Source organism: Periplaneta americana, chromosome 17 (genome assembly GCF_040183065.1).
Source record: "Periplaneta americana isolate PAMFEO1 chromosome 17, P.americana_PAMFEO1_priV1, whole genome shotgun sequence".
NCBI lineage: Eukaryota > Metazoa > Arthropoda > Insecta > Blattodea > Blattidae > Periplaneta > Periplaneta americana.
Genome location: NC_091133.1, coordinates 82,582,233 through 82,598,578, shown reverse-complemented (window position 1 = coordinate 82,598,578; position 16,346 = coordinate 82,582,233). Strand labels below are relative to the sequence as shown.

General features: G+C 33.7%; 1 protein-coding gene across 1 annotated transcript in view; it reads left to right on the top strand.

Annotated features, from left to right (window-relative positions):
- Positions 1 to 16,346, top strand: part of LOC138693431 (uncharacterized) — a 106,577-nt gene that overhangs the window by 39,765 nt on the left and 50,466 nt on the right. The window lies entirely within an intron of this gene.

Here is a 16,346-nt window from a genome sequence, read left to right as displayed (position 1 = left end):
AGGAGAATGGCTCGCTCAATAAGGTGACCTGGCTTTGTGTTAGCAATTCAATCAGTATTCAGTGGCGGATGTAAGTAGATTACAATGTCATCGTGAAGGACATATTACACTATGAATGGAGGAATAATATTTTCTGTACAAGAAACGGTGAAGTCAGATGCTTCATTTGCAATAAAGGATTAGCATATTTCTCTGAGTATAATATTATAGGGCATTTTAAAAGACACCATTATACTGAGTTATGGTATGTTAACCCTTACATTCACAAAGTACCCTATAGGATACGACAGGTTAATAATTATGTGCTATAATTTTAGAACAATAGAAAAATGGTAGGAAAATTAAATTTAACCAAAATTACATAATACTATAATATATTGTACAACATACAAAATATGGACATTGCGATAGTTGTTTTCTTTACAGTCCGACACTGTTTAATAAACTAGTGTGAGAAATGAAGTTTTGCCAATTTAAGGGTTAACGCAGTTAATTTTAATACAGGAAATGTGTAAGAATAGAATTCCAAGTTCTCTATAAAAGAAATTTGACGAAAGAAAAACAAACGACGTAAGTTCCAAACAAGAAAACTTACTTGGCAAAACAGACGAAGTGAGATAAAACACTTGAAAGGAAATTAATAAACTTCAGTATTAGCAATAATTCAAAGCGACAAATAAAAAGTGTGGAAATTTGTTCTTATAATTAGTTTAGTTTTCCAATTTCAATTGAGTTCCTAAATTCATTTGTAATTAATTCTATTGTTATGTCGGGAATTTTATTTGTATCTTAGAAAGCATGTTGAAATGTTCAGATATGTAGTCAATATAATATGATATAATATCTATACTAATAATAAATCTGTAGCCGAAATTTTTCTGGTAATTTTCGATTTTCCAAAAATAATTGGTCCTAACATATATAATTAACCACCCTGAAACCGAAAATTGCTTTTTTGACATTTTTGTTTGTTGTCTGGATGTTTGTTACCTTTTCACGTGATAATGGCTGAACCGATTTGTATGAAAATTGGAATATAAATTAAGTTCGTTGTAACTTAGAATTTAGGCTATATGGCATTCAAAATATTTTATTTAAAAGGGGGGTTATAAGGGGGCTTGAATTAAATAAATCGAAATATTTCCCTTATTATTAATTTTCATGAAAAATATTACATAACAAAAGTTTATTTAAAAATAAGTTCAGATAAGTTTTATTCCATGCAAAATTTTGATAGGACTGATACTTAATGAGATAAATGAGTTTCAAAATTAAAATAACGTCATCTAAGGCGGTGTGATGAAATAAAAAACAAATGACTTCGTCTATAAGGGGCCTTGGACAACAACAATCGAAAGCTATGAAACATAGCCTACAGAGAATGTTTCTGTGTTTGTATGAAGTAATATCGGAAGCTAAATTAACCGATTTGTATAATTAATTATTAATTCACCATTGGAAAGTGTAGTTTCTCTAGATGGACATAATGCTAGGCCTATAATGTTAATACAGTAACTTCTCAGTGAATCGAGGACAGGTAAGATTAAAATAGCTTCTTATGCACAGAAAACTTGATAGGCATTTGTTTCCTGTATTTCATAAAATAATTTTTAGAACCAAATGAGTGGTCTCTGGATCAAAATGATCGCATTTTAATTTTTTTAATACAATTTAAATTAAGTAACATAATAAACGATTTATCCTTCTATCAAACACGAATGTTCCCTGGATCAAATGTCCTATTTTAATTATGTAATTACTTTATATTTATTTCTAACGGGTGCAGCGGAGCGCACGGGTACGGTTAGTAATATAATATTGTTTAATTAATTCAGTCTAATTGACATATCACAAATATAAAAAGTCAATGGCACTTACCCATGTAAGTGATCATTGTGTACTGTACAAATAAAAAAAAAATTAAGCAAACGTTTTCGCCCTTCGGGTATCATCAGGCTTTTTTACATACAATATCTTGTACATTTTGTCTCTTATTGTGGAAAGAATGATTAATCACACCCTTTTTAATAATGAAATAATAACTATTTAAAATTGACTTATGGTAATTAACAATCTAAAATTAATGTACAGATGTGAAAATTTAATACATAATATGATATAAAATAGTGGCTGATGTGCTGTGTTGTGTTTAAATTATAACGTCATAAAACTGTGAACATGATAAAAACATTTCATTCCTCTTTAAACTTAATACTTTCATTAATTGGATGTCTTGCTGCTAGTCTTGTCTCAATGGTTCATTACTTGTTATGGTGAAAGTCTGCAAGATCATCGTAACTAAGTCAACCGCATTTCATCATAAAACCCAGTCTCAAAAATCGTCTCAATGTAAATGTCAACACAGATACCTGTGCAGTTCACACGATCTTAAATGTTGATTTCGCCATAACAAGTAATGAACCATTGAGACAAGACTAGCAGCAAAACATCCAATTAATGAAATTATGAAGTTCAAAGAGGAATGAAATGTTGTTATCAAGTTCACAGTTTTATGCTGTTATAATTTAAACACAACACAGCAGTGCAGCCACAATTATATATCATTATTATGTATTAAATTTTCATATCTGTACATTAATTTTAGATTGTTAATTACCATAAGTCAATTTTAAATAGTTATTATTTTCATTATTAAAAAGGTTGTGATTAATCGTTCGTTCCACAATAAGAGACAAAATGTACAATATATTGTATGTAAAAAAGCCTGATGATGCTCGAAGGGCGAAAACGTTTGCTTAATTTTAATTTTTTTTTTTATATTGGTATAGTACACAATGATAACTTACATGGGTAAGTGTCATTGACTTTTTATATTTGTGATATGTCAATTAGACTGAATTAATTGAATCGCACTTTTTAGAAAGGAACTAAGTCAAAATGTTCTATTTTTCAGGAGTGCAAAAGAACTTACTTTCATGAATAAATACCAGTGTATCAGTGCCGTAATATAAACATCAACTCGATGTTAGAGATACAGAGAAAGGTTTCTTTAAGTTCCTTCCTTTGTTTATCTTTGCGTCTTGGAAGTATTAATCATTTCATCAGAAGAAATAAAAATGACAAATTCTGACTTAGTTCCTTTATAAAAAGTGCGATTCAATTAAACAATAGGCCTATTATATTATATTATATCATATTATATTTGTAGGTGAAGGTAATTTACAAAAATTGGCGATATGAAAGCGCCAAAGTTTCTGACGTTCTGATAATCTCGTAATTTCCGAACTCATTGATAAAAATATAAACCACTTCTTTCTTTCTTTCTTTCTTTCTTTCTTTCTTTCTTTCTTTTCTTTTCTTTTCTTTTCTTTTCTTTTCTTTCTTTCTTTCTTTTCTTTCTTTCCTTCTTTCTTTCTTTCTTTCTTTCTTTCTTCCTTTCTTTCTTTCTTTCTTTCTTTCTTTCGTCAGTTTTACCTTCGTTGTATTACTAAGTATATGATTATGTCTCGTGATCAGAATATTGTACGAAATGGAACTATAAAAGTTGGAGATTTATCCTTCGAAGAGGTGGAAAAATTCAAATATCTTGGAGCAACAGTAACAAATATAAATGACACTCGGGAGGAAATTAAACGCAGAATAAATATGGGAAATGCCTGTTATTATTCAGTTGAGAAGCTTTTGTCATCTAGTCTGCTGTCAAAAAATCTGAAAGTTAGAATTTATAAAACAGTTATATTACCGGTTGTTCTGTATGGCTGTGAAACTTGGACTCTCACTTTGAAAGAGGAACAGAGTTTGAGGGTGTTTGAGAATAAGGTTCTTAGGAAAATATTTGGGGTTAAGAGGGATGAAGTTACAGGAGAATGGAGAAAATTACACAACGCAGAACTGCACGCATTGCATCCTTCACCTGACATAATTAAGAATAAATCCAGACGTTTGAGATGGGCAGGGCATGTAGCACGTATGGGCGAATCCAGAAATGCATATAGAGTGTTAGTTGGGAGGCCAGAGGGGAAAAGACCTTTGGGGAGGCCGAGATGTAGATGGGAAGATAATATTAAAATGGATTTGAGGGAGATGGGATATGATGGTAGAGACCGGATTAATCTTGCTCAGGATAGGGACCAATGGCGGGCTTATGTGAGGGCGGCAATGAACCTTCGGGTTCCTTAAAAGCCAGTAAGTAAGTAAGTAAGTAAGTAAGTAAGTAAGTAAGTAAGTAAGTAAGTAAGTAAGTAAGTAAGTAAGTAAGTATTACCGATTTACAATCTAAAGCGGTGTAGAGGAGGGTATTATGATTTGACCAACACTAGACAAGTACACATTGCTGATTTCCCTGTTCATGTGGTCAGCACTACACAGGGCCACCGCTAAGACTACACAGAACAACATATTTTAAGCAATATACATACAGTTATTTGGACGAAAGATAAATATCTTCCATTGCTCACACAGAGAATCAAACCATGGACCGCTTGGTTGGGGAGAGCATGCCACAGTCTACTATATACAGTCAAGAAGCTTGAGTTTTGAGGGTGCTAGAAACAATAGACTGTGACGGTACTATTTTGCATTGCCTGTAATGAGGCGATATTAGCGATCCTCGTGGTGAGCAACTATCTAATGTTTGCATATTTACTACGTATTGAGCTTCGCGACTGTATATACTAGACTGTGAGCATGCGTTATCCATATAACCAAGGCGATGCAGGGGACTGGAGTCATTTCATAAAAGGAAATTGATAAAATAAACTGTGTGATTATGACAGCTGAAGAAATTTCTCGCAGGTTTCTAGATGCTTTTTTACCTTTTAAGGCTTATTGGGAATACCATGAGAAGGAGTATTGAAGAATTGGGGTAATATAGAAGCATACGACGAAAAGGATGTGAGAAAAAACGGGCTTAAGCCGAACGTTTGCGAAAATAATATTATACATTACTTAATATTTAAAGTGCAGATTCAGAAAAATTTGCAGCTATAATTTCATGTAATTTTTGCAGCCTCATAATCACAAATGGGCATTTAGTGGTTGGTGACCCGGAACTGCATCGAAACTTCCCTCCAACGCCAAGAGATGGGGCTATGACTTATAGTGCCTATTCTCATCAGTTGTTATATACTGTTCAAATCAAAACAATTGAAGGAGTCATAACCAAAGAGGTATAAAAGCACTTACGTTAGTTTTGACAAAATGTGATTGAAAATGTTTAAGCTTTCATAAATTTCATGAAGTTTTAATTTTAATTTTAATGTGTGATCTACAGTAGTTAAAATATATATTCATTTGCCACTAAAATTGCTTATATGCTTTAGTTTACCCTGAATGCGCTTAATTAATTTTTTTTAGAAATGTCATTTGTCTGAGAAGTATAAGTGCATTATAAAGAATGTAAGTTTTAATTTTAATCTCATTTTTCACAAGTTTGCGTTTTATTCAAAAGGAATATTTTCTCAACTTTTTTTTTTATAGAAAAGTGAAATTTTCAGATATGTTTATTTACTAGTCACACAGGTACTGAACCAATGTTTTCGTAAATAAAATATATTTAAATACGTATTACTGAAGTTAGTATGCTGAAAATTTTGAAAATATTCGGATGGAAAATGTTTGTAAGGAAATTAATTAACAAAGCAACTACTGTTACATCATAAACAAAAGATATGCACCCATGTGTGGTAAAAACGTCAGCTCTATAGCTTCAGTAGATATCGAGAAAATAATTTAATATTCTGATGTTAGGAAGTTGCGCACCAATATCACCTTAATAGCATGATGCGATAAGAGTTTTGTTACTGTTAAAACATATACCTAGATAACTTTGCTTTGTACTATAATATTGTTTTGATTAGTTTATTGATTACTTTTATAAGGCTAAAGATACCATCAATATCAATTCCAACTTATTATGTCATACTTAGTCTCTTTATTTGGGATATCACTTGGGATGATGTGTTTCATTCGCTTAATGCAATAGGCCTATAGTTGTTCTACTCTGGAATTTATGTGAATATTCCTTCTTAACTCTTTATTACGTTATTAACATTTAAAACACAACTGCAATATTAAGAAATTAGTGTCAGTACTTTTGTTTTACAGAAAATATAATTATATAATATCGAACAGAAAGAAATCATATAAAAATAACGACATAAAATTTCACATTCCGTTTGAAGTTTGTATACCACTTTTCTTAATTCAACAGGCTGCTTATTCATGTACGTACATAATTCTTCCTCCTTCCATACCTAGTGCTTGATGCCCGCGCACGACGTCAAGGTTAGAAAAAATGCGCTTGTTTTGGCATCACTGATCTCCGGTATGGGAACTCTAATTTAACTTCCCTTAAAATTCATTGTCTTCGATTGCATTTCGAAACAGCGAATTTCGGACCCGACGACATGTGCATGAAACATTACGCCACTGAAAACATCTAATGGTAATGGTTTAGAGCGTAAGAGGTGACAATGTTCATTTGTAATTTTCACTGTTCTAAGTTTACGTATCTTATTTAGTTTTATGGACTTCCTGGTGTGTTTATGCAATATTTGTATGAGACATAAGACTCGTATCGTCCGTATGAATGTGACTTTCATCAAGAAAGTCGTTTCATTTAAGTTAACGATTAATTCTGATTGCCACTATTACGTGTATAACAAGAACGAGGGAACCTGTCTGGCTGAGGTTGTAACAGCTGCATTGAAGTGGGGTTTAGAGCTACGAAACTCTAAAAGGAATGGTTATTGCCCTATAGTCAATGTAGAAATGTTTACAACTTTGATATAAATGACAAAAAATTGTATTATCACTGTCATTAAATATTTAATGACCTCCTTACTTGTTATCTTCCTTTAAAAACTCTAACTCTAATATCACGAACAATTACATTTTCCCCCAGTCTCTTAACTGAGCATAATATTGCACGTCGTAATGAGAAATCCGATTGAAGCTTAATAGCAAATACTATTAACTCTGACTCTTATCTCTATGTGTTTGTTAATTTGTGGAATCATTTCCAATTTACTGTCGATAATATGAATCCAGTCTGGAACATGTATCACCACATGTAATACCGCGAGTGATTTTGAACTTATCGATAAGACTGCGGGTCACTTTACTGACAAGGGGATTTATCTAGAGAAGTTAAAAATTACGAGTTGTATGAACTAATGGGGACTAATAAAACACATAAAATAAGATACTATTTCAAATACAATAAATAACATCTTAATCTCACAACATTGGTCACTGCAGCTACGATCTTAAGGTTGTCAACATAATCTATACTGATAATAAATCTGTAGCCAAAATTTTTCTGGTAATTTTCGATTTTACAAAAATAATTGGTGTTAACATGTATAATTAATCATCCTGAAACCGAAAATCGCTCTTTTGAAATTTTTGTTTGTATGTCTGTCTGTCTGTCTGTTTGTCTGTCTGTCTGGATGTTTGTTACCTTTTCACGCAATAATGGCTGAACGGATTTCGATGAAAATTGGAATATAAATTAAGTTCGTTGTAACTTAGATTTTAGGCTATATGACATTCAAAATACGTTATTTAAAAGGAGGGTTATAAGGGGGCCTGAAATAAATAAATCGAAATATCTCGCTTATTATTGATTTTTGTGAAATGTGTTACATAACAAAAGTTTCTTCTAAAATGATTTCCGATAAGTTTTACTCTTTGAAAAATTTTGATAGGGCTGATATTTAATGTGAGAAATGAGTTTCAAAATTACAATAACAACGCCATCTAAGGCGGTGTAATGAAATAAAAAATAAATGACTTCGTCTATAAGGGGCCTTGGACAACAACAATAGAAAGCTATGAAAGATAGCCTACAGAGAATGTTTCTGTGTTTGCATGAAGTAATATCGGAAGCTAAATTAACCGATTTGTATAATTAATTATTAATTCATCATTGGAAAGTGTAGTTTCTCTAGATGGACATAATGCTATAATGTTATTACAGTAACTTCTGAGTGAATCGAGGACAGGTAAGATTAAAATAGCTTCTTATGCACAGAAAACTTGATAGGCATTCGTTTCCTGTATTTCCTAAAATAAATGACTGGATCAAAATGATCGCATTTTAATTCTTTTAATACAATTTAAATTAAGTAACATAATAAACGATTTATCCTTCTATCAAACACGAATGTTCCCTGGATCAAATGTCCTATTTTAATTATGTAATTACTTTATATTTCTTTCTAATGGGTGCAGCGGAGCGCACGGGTACGGCTAGTTAATAAATATGAATTAAAAGTGGCTCTGGAGATTGTAATAAATAATATGCAGAGTGGAAGTGAAATAATTCTGCAGATTGTAAGGGACGATAGGGTACATTTAAAGAAATAGAAAACCTACATTACGTTTTGTGATTAAATGCACGGTTAATTAGAAAATTAAGTTGGAAGTTTCAGAAGTCTGGCAACATCGCCGCTAACACAGTCCTCTTTCTTCTCGTAATACAGATGTAAGAAGTCGACGAACTCAGATCTGTCTTCCTACGCAAATCTCTCTCTCTGCTACAACGTTGCAATTTGGTTGCATCGTTCAGTGGCTTGAAATGAATGGTTTTTTAATTAAATTTACACGGAAATCATCCACACTATTAAAATACGCCAGAGGGATAAATGATTCTTTATTAGATATTCTATCGATATGGACAGAAATTACGATCCTAGTCGCAATAGTTACCGAATAAGAGAGTGATAAACATTTGGGAAAAAACATTTTTTTCTGAGAAAACCATGAACTTTCCACCAATATGGTATTACACTTTTTTGTTACATACAACATCTGCTATTCTTTCTGAAAATCTGCAGGGTTATTTCACTTCCACCCTGTGTATAATATACGGACTGTACCGTAAGTAATGCCATTAATTTCAGAGGATTAATCTTTGAGATATTTCAAACAAAAAGGTTTAATACAGTTTTGCTCGTTTTTGCTTCCTTTCCAAGATAAAGAGTGTTTTATATGAAACATTCCATAGCATGTTTTTAGGATTTTTTTTGTTTAAAATATATCAAAGAATAATCCCCTGAAATTAATGACATTACTTACGGTTTACTTTGTATAATATATCATTTCTATTCATTTCGATGTTCTAAGGCTTATCGTGTCGAATTAATTTTCTTCCTCATTTGTTGCTTGGACAAATCTTTCAGAAGTCATAATGTCTGAATTTAGCTTACCTCTACAGTACTACCACTGAAGCCAACATTACAATAATGAATACTAACACCAATTACAAATATAACCAACACGGACCATAACGTAACAATCATCGAGATCACAACCATCAACATCAACACAATTGAAGAGCTTATTTCCAAAGTGACTTAAATAAAAAAAAATAATTTTTCATCTTTTTGCTTTCATAAGATAGTTTAAAGGTCCCCTCATCTTACGACAAACATTTTAATCTCAATACGTCTTATATTCCATGTTATTAGATGCGTTTATTTTAAAAGTGACTTAACTCCAATGTGCAATTATTTCCAATGTGTCTTATATCCGTTTTGACCAATGTCTTATATCCGTCACGTGAAGTGATGCAGGAAGATGGCTGCTTAATGCTTGGAGGGGAATACTGTTGGGAACTTATTTTGTGTTTTATAGTGGTAAATCAAGACCATGACTAACTTTGAAGAAGATGTAGAATATTAGTTTGTATGAACTGCCAGGAAAAAGGCACGTACACCGTCGCACTGGATGAAAAATAGAAAGAAAATGAGGAAATGTGCGAGTGGTGGCTCTATTCCGAAAGCAGCATGTGGTCATAATGATGACCATGCCTGGCTACTAAGTTGTTACATACCGGCTGGAGACGTTTTCATACATTATTTTATGAAAGACCAAGCAAAGTTGAACAAGATGCATTCAATAAAAATGCGGTTCAATTGCAGAAAACTAGAAAAGTTGCTGATCAGTTTGCCATTACTGTAACTTAAATATAACATTCATTGTGGCGGGACATAGTTACTTGTCTGTAAATCGCGAATTTAGAAGATTCGAAAAGATGCTGCGAAAAACCAATGGTGTTCTTTTGTCTACGGAATATAACAATATTTTTGGAAATGTTGGCACTGTAAATTTTCTTGGCAAGGACTGTCATCTCTACACATGGATATTCTCAGCTAAGGTACAGGTTATATCGAAACTGGATTTTAATATCTCAAAGTTGAAATCTGTTGAGATAAGTGCAAACAAAGTGTTCTGCAAACGCACATATTCAGGGATTTCAGGATGTTTACACATTATTGAAGAAGGGTAAAAAATGGTCGTCTCTCAAGCTCCGACAAGAACAATTAGGTCACTCAGTGAAACCGGAGAAGATGAAAGACATGAAGATGTTTTTAAATAAACTTGGTATGATAGAGAATCATCCTGCAATGCCACCTTATTAACAAGTTTTTCTTCTCTATTTATAATGGTAGTGACAGTAGCGACGATGATTGAAGACAATGTAATGTACTTCATGTTTTCAATATTATTTTAAAATTTATTTTGCTCATGTAAGATCTGTAATAATTGCTGGAATTCATTTTTTATAATCAGTATTTGAAATATGAGTATAAACTGTTATGTTTAAACCACTTAAACGTTCATAAAAGTCACTCAAAACATATGTTAATATTTAATTTAGTTCTAAAATGTCGTAACTCCACGTTAAATGGTGAAATTTTCACCATTTCCAATGACACGAGGGTTTTTAACACAGTGTCACGATGTGCATAGTCGTACTAGTAATGAATGAAACTACATTTTATTCATAATCCTATCTAAATTTAGTTATAAGAAAACAAAAAATCGTGATTTCTGAGGTTTTGTATTTCAGGAAGTTACGTCACTTTGGAAATAAGCTCTTCAATTATCGATGTCAACGATGACATCAACACCATTACTGTCAATTCCACTTTAGCCACTAGCGTATCTCAGGGACAAGGAACTGGTTTTCTGATTCGAGACTGCGCTCGGGTATGGGTTTGAATCCCAGTTACCTGGTCGGGTTTTTTCTCATAAGGAAAATGCCAGGTAATGCATGTCGAATCTCGATATCATCTCGACAAAATCTCTCGCTATTGCCAATTCCACGATTGCTGTAAAATCTAGCAGTTGATACAGCGTCCTTAAATAACTGATAAGGAAATCAACACCATTATTATAATCATTATGTCTATCACCAACACGACTGTTGTCAAAGTCGTTATCTCCACCATCACCACGACTATGTCTAAGCCTAATAACATTATTACTACCAAAATTGTACCATCACCAACAGCGTTAGTACCATACCACAGTCGACGTCAATGCTACCACCATTGCCATTAAATCGAAACCACAGCCACCATTAATTTTAACTTTCAAAGTATGGCTATTTTCACTACCAACACCACTATGTCCATCGTCAATAAAATACTGAAGGCACCAAATCTTAAAATTCATTGTCAACACAGCCACCATAGCTACCACCACTAAAATAAAAACAACTTCAACTGTAATAATTACAGTATAGAAACACCGTTAGGCGAACGGCTACAACTTTGACTTTCCACTCTGGTAACCCGCGTTCGAATCTCGGCCGGTCCAACTGGAATTTGTACTTGGCAGAGACGGTGCCCAATGGTGGGTCTTCGCTGGGTACTCCTATTTCTCCTATCGGGATTCTACCATTACCCCATTAATCAGCATCATCATTCATAACAGTGCTATGTAGTTTGTCTCTCATGGTGTAGCAAGAGCAAAATAGGTGACCAGTTGAGTGGCTCATTGCCAGAGTTGCCTAAGCCACAATTACACTAAAAAAAGTTATTGAAGTATACATTCAGACCTCGTTTTTTAAAATATATGCTCTTAATTGGAAATTATTTCTCATTTACTCTAATCTAATATTTATCTAGTATATCTACTTTGGTACACATATAAATGACACTTTACAGTCTTTTATGCAGAAATCTGAGGCTAAAAAATTGTGCTTTAGGCAAATCTGGCACTGAGTCATTCAGTTATGAAATTTTTTACAGTTTTTCAGGAGGTCTATAGTAAAAATTGTAAATCAATGCAAGAAATTACTCTGAGTTGTGCTACTAAGTAAGAAAAAAACAGGTGCAATAATTCTGGCCAATGTATGTACGAATGTACAAAGAAATGCCTGTTCAACTCAGCGAAATTGGTCATTACAATTATTTTTCGTAGTAGCAGAGAACTGAATGAAAGCTACTTAAAAAAGCAGGCCATGTACATTTCCGATTATATTTCTTATAAAATCCAAAAATATACCACAACCCTTCTGCTAAGCAATTTTATTATAACAGAACATAAATACTCTTGATTCTTCAGGAAACTTAACCTTACTTAAGAGACGCAGAGAAGGACAGCTTTGACGTCAGGCATCCACAAACAAACATTATACTAACAGCGTACAAACAAACATGTGGCGTAAGCAAGATTCGAATATAATAAGAAGGTACACCACCTCCAGCGCAAATTTAATTAAGTTGGATGTTTGTTATGTAATGTGCAAGTTTTATGCAATACTGATATTTTTAAGAAATATAAAATGAATCTATATAGCCTGCAAACTTTCTTCCTTCTTACCTAATGTGCAAATTCAAAGCTTTCTCCTAAGATCTTGTTTCTCATATCGGTTTCTGAGAGCAATTAACTATGAGCTTATGCAACATCATTTTTTATGCATATGAAGGTAGAGACTTTGGTAGTCCTAAGGGCGTCATTTCTTAGAATTTCAAGAGTCTAGTGACGTCGTTAAATAATGGAAAAGAATAACTTTAGTTTTCTGCATTGCATAAAAGAAAAAAAAATGAATTATGAATTATCAGTCCATAAGCCTAAACTGAAAATTGTCGTATTAATTGATTTATATGTAAATGTTACGGCTTAAGTAGAAGTTTGTAGTTATTTTTTCACAAATTTGCATAATAGCTGTAATAATTATTATATTGAAAACACTTCTGATATTATTTTTCTATTTACACATATAGGGCCGAAGGTCGCGGGTTCTATTTCCGATGGGATTATGGATTTTCTCAATTGATGTAATCCTTCCGGCCGCACTTTGGTACTGGAATTTACTTAGCAATATAATTGAAATGAATACTAAGGTTATTTCTTTGGGGTAAAGGCGACCGGCACGTAGGACTGATATCTCTACTGTCATTAATTCCGACTGTCTGTACAGGTGGGAGCCTTAACCTCTCGCCAACCTGTGGGCCTCCATGGCCTGTAATGAGGATGAAAAAAAAGATACACATATAAATATTAAAACTGATACAAATGTTACCCGATATTAGTGGTGTGTGGAGACTCCTTGCTTTTAACTCTAAATTATTAAGACCTCACTTCAGTGCTTAACCCACGCTTAATGAATGAATGGGCGGTGAACCCTCACTCCCTGTTCTCTGCTGTACCTGCTATGCTGCGTAGTCTATGACGTCTGAGAAGTTAAGAAGTTCGCAACGAAAGGTATAAACAATTCTGACTATAATAAATTGTTATTCACATTCAGAACATTTTTTCACCGATACAAAGTGATCAGTTCCATTTTTCGGTTTATTATGCGTAATAAATAAATTACGAAGAAAATCGTATGATGATTGTTGAAAAAAGTGCCTTTGTGTTTTTGATTTCAAAGGATCCATTAACTTTTAACGAAATTGCCATATTTTTAGGAGAGTCATACATTCGATAATTTGACATAATAGGCCCAGTGATAATATTATGTTCAAAAAATTATTGGTACTGTGAACGCACTTCACAAACAAAACACCTTCTAAAATATTGCCAATCTCTGTTCGAATTCTGATAACTCTATAGAATAAATAGTCTTGGAATAAACGAACGTCTTACAACACGATTCTCCATTTATTCTATAGTTGGACTATTCCAGGATTTATTCCGCGATCGTACAACTGAGCCTTAGACTTTCAAAATCTTAAAGTCAAGTAGTGCATTGAAGGCCGTAACACATGAATAGTGAGCTCCTTTTTTATATAAAAGTTGAGATTAACAGAGTTTACGTGGAGATCTGATTTGTATGTTGTATTAAAATTATAAATGTTTTGATTAATAATAAACGTATCTTGGTTTTTAAAACATAAAACACGATCAGGGGAAGAATGTCCTTGTAAGTTAAATTCAGTATTTCTATATTTTGGAAAATATTTTTACATGATGTCCTTTTATGCACACTCGTCATTATTCTCAGAAGACCGCTTGCTTGAACGCTTCTGATGCTGCTTATACTGCCTTCTCATAAGACCATTCTAACAATGCGTTTGCTGAAATGGTAGATGGGAGCACCAAATGTACTATTTTCATCCGTATGTCTGCTCCAAACTATGAAAAAGTTCGATCTGTTTTATGCCAGTGTGACATATTGAAGTGTGTTAGGAATAATAACCACTAGAAATATGTGTCAGAAACGCTTCTGGATAAATTCGTGATTTAAGGTAGTTTCAAACAGAAACAGTTTTCCGGTTTTTTTGTTCTTTCTAGAGCAAAGAATATAATGGATTGACGAAGAGGAAGAAGAAGCTATTAGAGTCGCGAAACGAAGTAATATTTTATTCACATACCGTACTACAAACATAAAACATATGACCTATATCCACAAGCAACTTCACTGGCCGAAAGGAGCTGTCATCTAGCGACAATTTTTTGCTATTCATTTTACATATTTGACCATTGAGTGAGCAGGCAGTATAAGCAGTCATCGGATGCATGGATGAGTTCGAGCAGGCGGTGTCTTAGGGCATTCTTGGTAAAACAAAAATAGCCTATGTTTATTTTCAGATGAGTTGTCCAAAAATACTAATCCAAATTTAATTAGAGAATGAAAGTATATAAAGTACGTCATTTTAAAACATAAGTGGAATGATAAATGATAAATTTATTGCTAACAAGAAACACATAGACATGAAGAAGATTTCATGTTCTAGTACAGCGTTTCTCAAACTATGGTCCGCGGACCACCTGTGGTCCTCGAGGTCTGCCCTTGTGGTCCTTCAAAAAAGAGAGAAGAAAAAATAAAATTCTATCGAACTGCGTACCACACCATAGCTTAAAATCGCAGGGTTTGGAAATGACACATGCCAATCGAATTTAACTTTTTCTCCATTTTATGAAATTTATTACCCTACCCGTCTATCGACTTCTCACTCTACTCTCAGCAGCAAAAGAGGGATTTAAAGCACTATACACATGGTGTTTCTCGCATCTTTCCCCTGCACATTTGGCGTCGCGCCTGTCACCCAGCCAGGGACCACCCGAATTCATAACAGAGGACCAAAGTACCGAACCTTAATTCAATTTAAAAATATAAGTGTACTGGTATTGAAATATGCTATGAAAATTATAAATTTGCTTTCGAAGGGAACAAAAGTAAGGTGGTCCGAGGAACTGTTCTGACTTTAAAAAGTGGTCCCCACTTCAAAAAAGTTTGAGAAACGCTCTTCTAGTACATCCCTGAAAGAGTAAAACTCATATTCAGGAAGCATAAAGAAAATAAGCAATAGGCTTATTCACTGTGTACATTTCGGAAATCTGAAAGAAATTTTTTGCAGCATCGCAGTTTCTTTTCTAACGAGAAAGTAATAATTGTAAATTAAGAACCAGTAACATGGGGATGTTGGGTACATTACCAGTCCCACACTCCATCCGCCTTCTACCCCAAACGTGCAGGAAAACATGACGCGTCATTTTATAGGAGTCTTGAGTGAACACCCCGCAAGTATTCCGGAAGTCGTGGCGAGTTGAAATTTCCGCCTCCTCCTGGAATTGAATCCGAACTCTTCCACTCTACAGTCGCAGTCGAAGAGAGATTAATATCTTCTCCCCTGCCGGGAATTGAACCCAGACTCGATAGATTGTAGCGGGAAACACTAACACTAGAGCCACAGTGGAGGATTAGATTAAATCAAGGGATGGATAAATGAATTGCTAATAGTCTATGTACTGAAATTGACAGATTGAGAGTAAAGAGTGGGAGTGATGGGTGGATAGACAATCCAATTCAAGGTCGCTCATGTTTTTCGAGACTAATGAACACACATAATTATCAGTGTCCATTACATGCCTGGCTTTAATGAGTGACTGATTATAAGCATTAAGCCGGATGATGCGCTTGATGGGGACACACCGGGCTGCCTAATATTCAGGTGCAGTCGTCTGTGGCAACCCATACGTTTATAAATATTGATCAACTAATTGTGCAGGTATGCTTGTCAAGCATTGATGTAATATATTAAAATGCAAAATTCATTAGTATATTATACAATATTCTCTGGGGGGTTATTTGCTGTAATTACAATGGGTCACATGTTGTGAATATCGAGGTATTTAGCAGT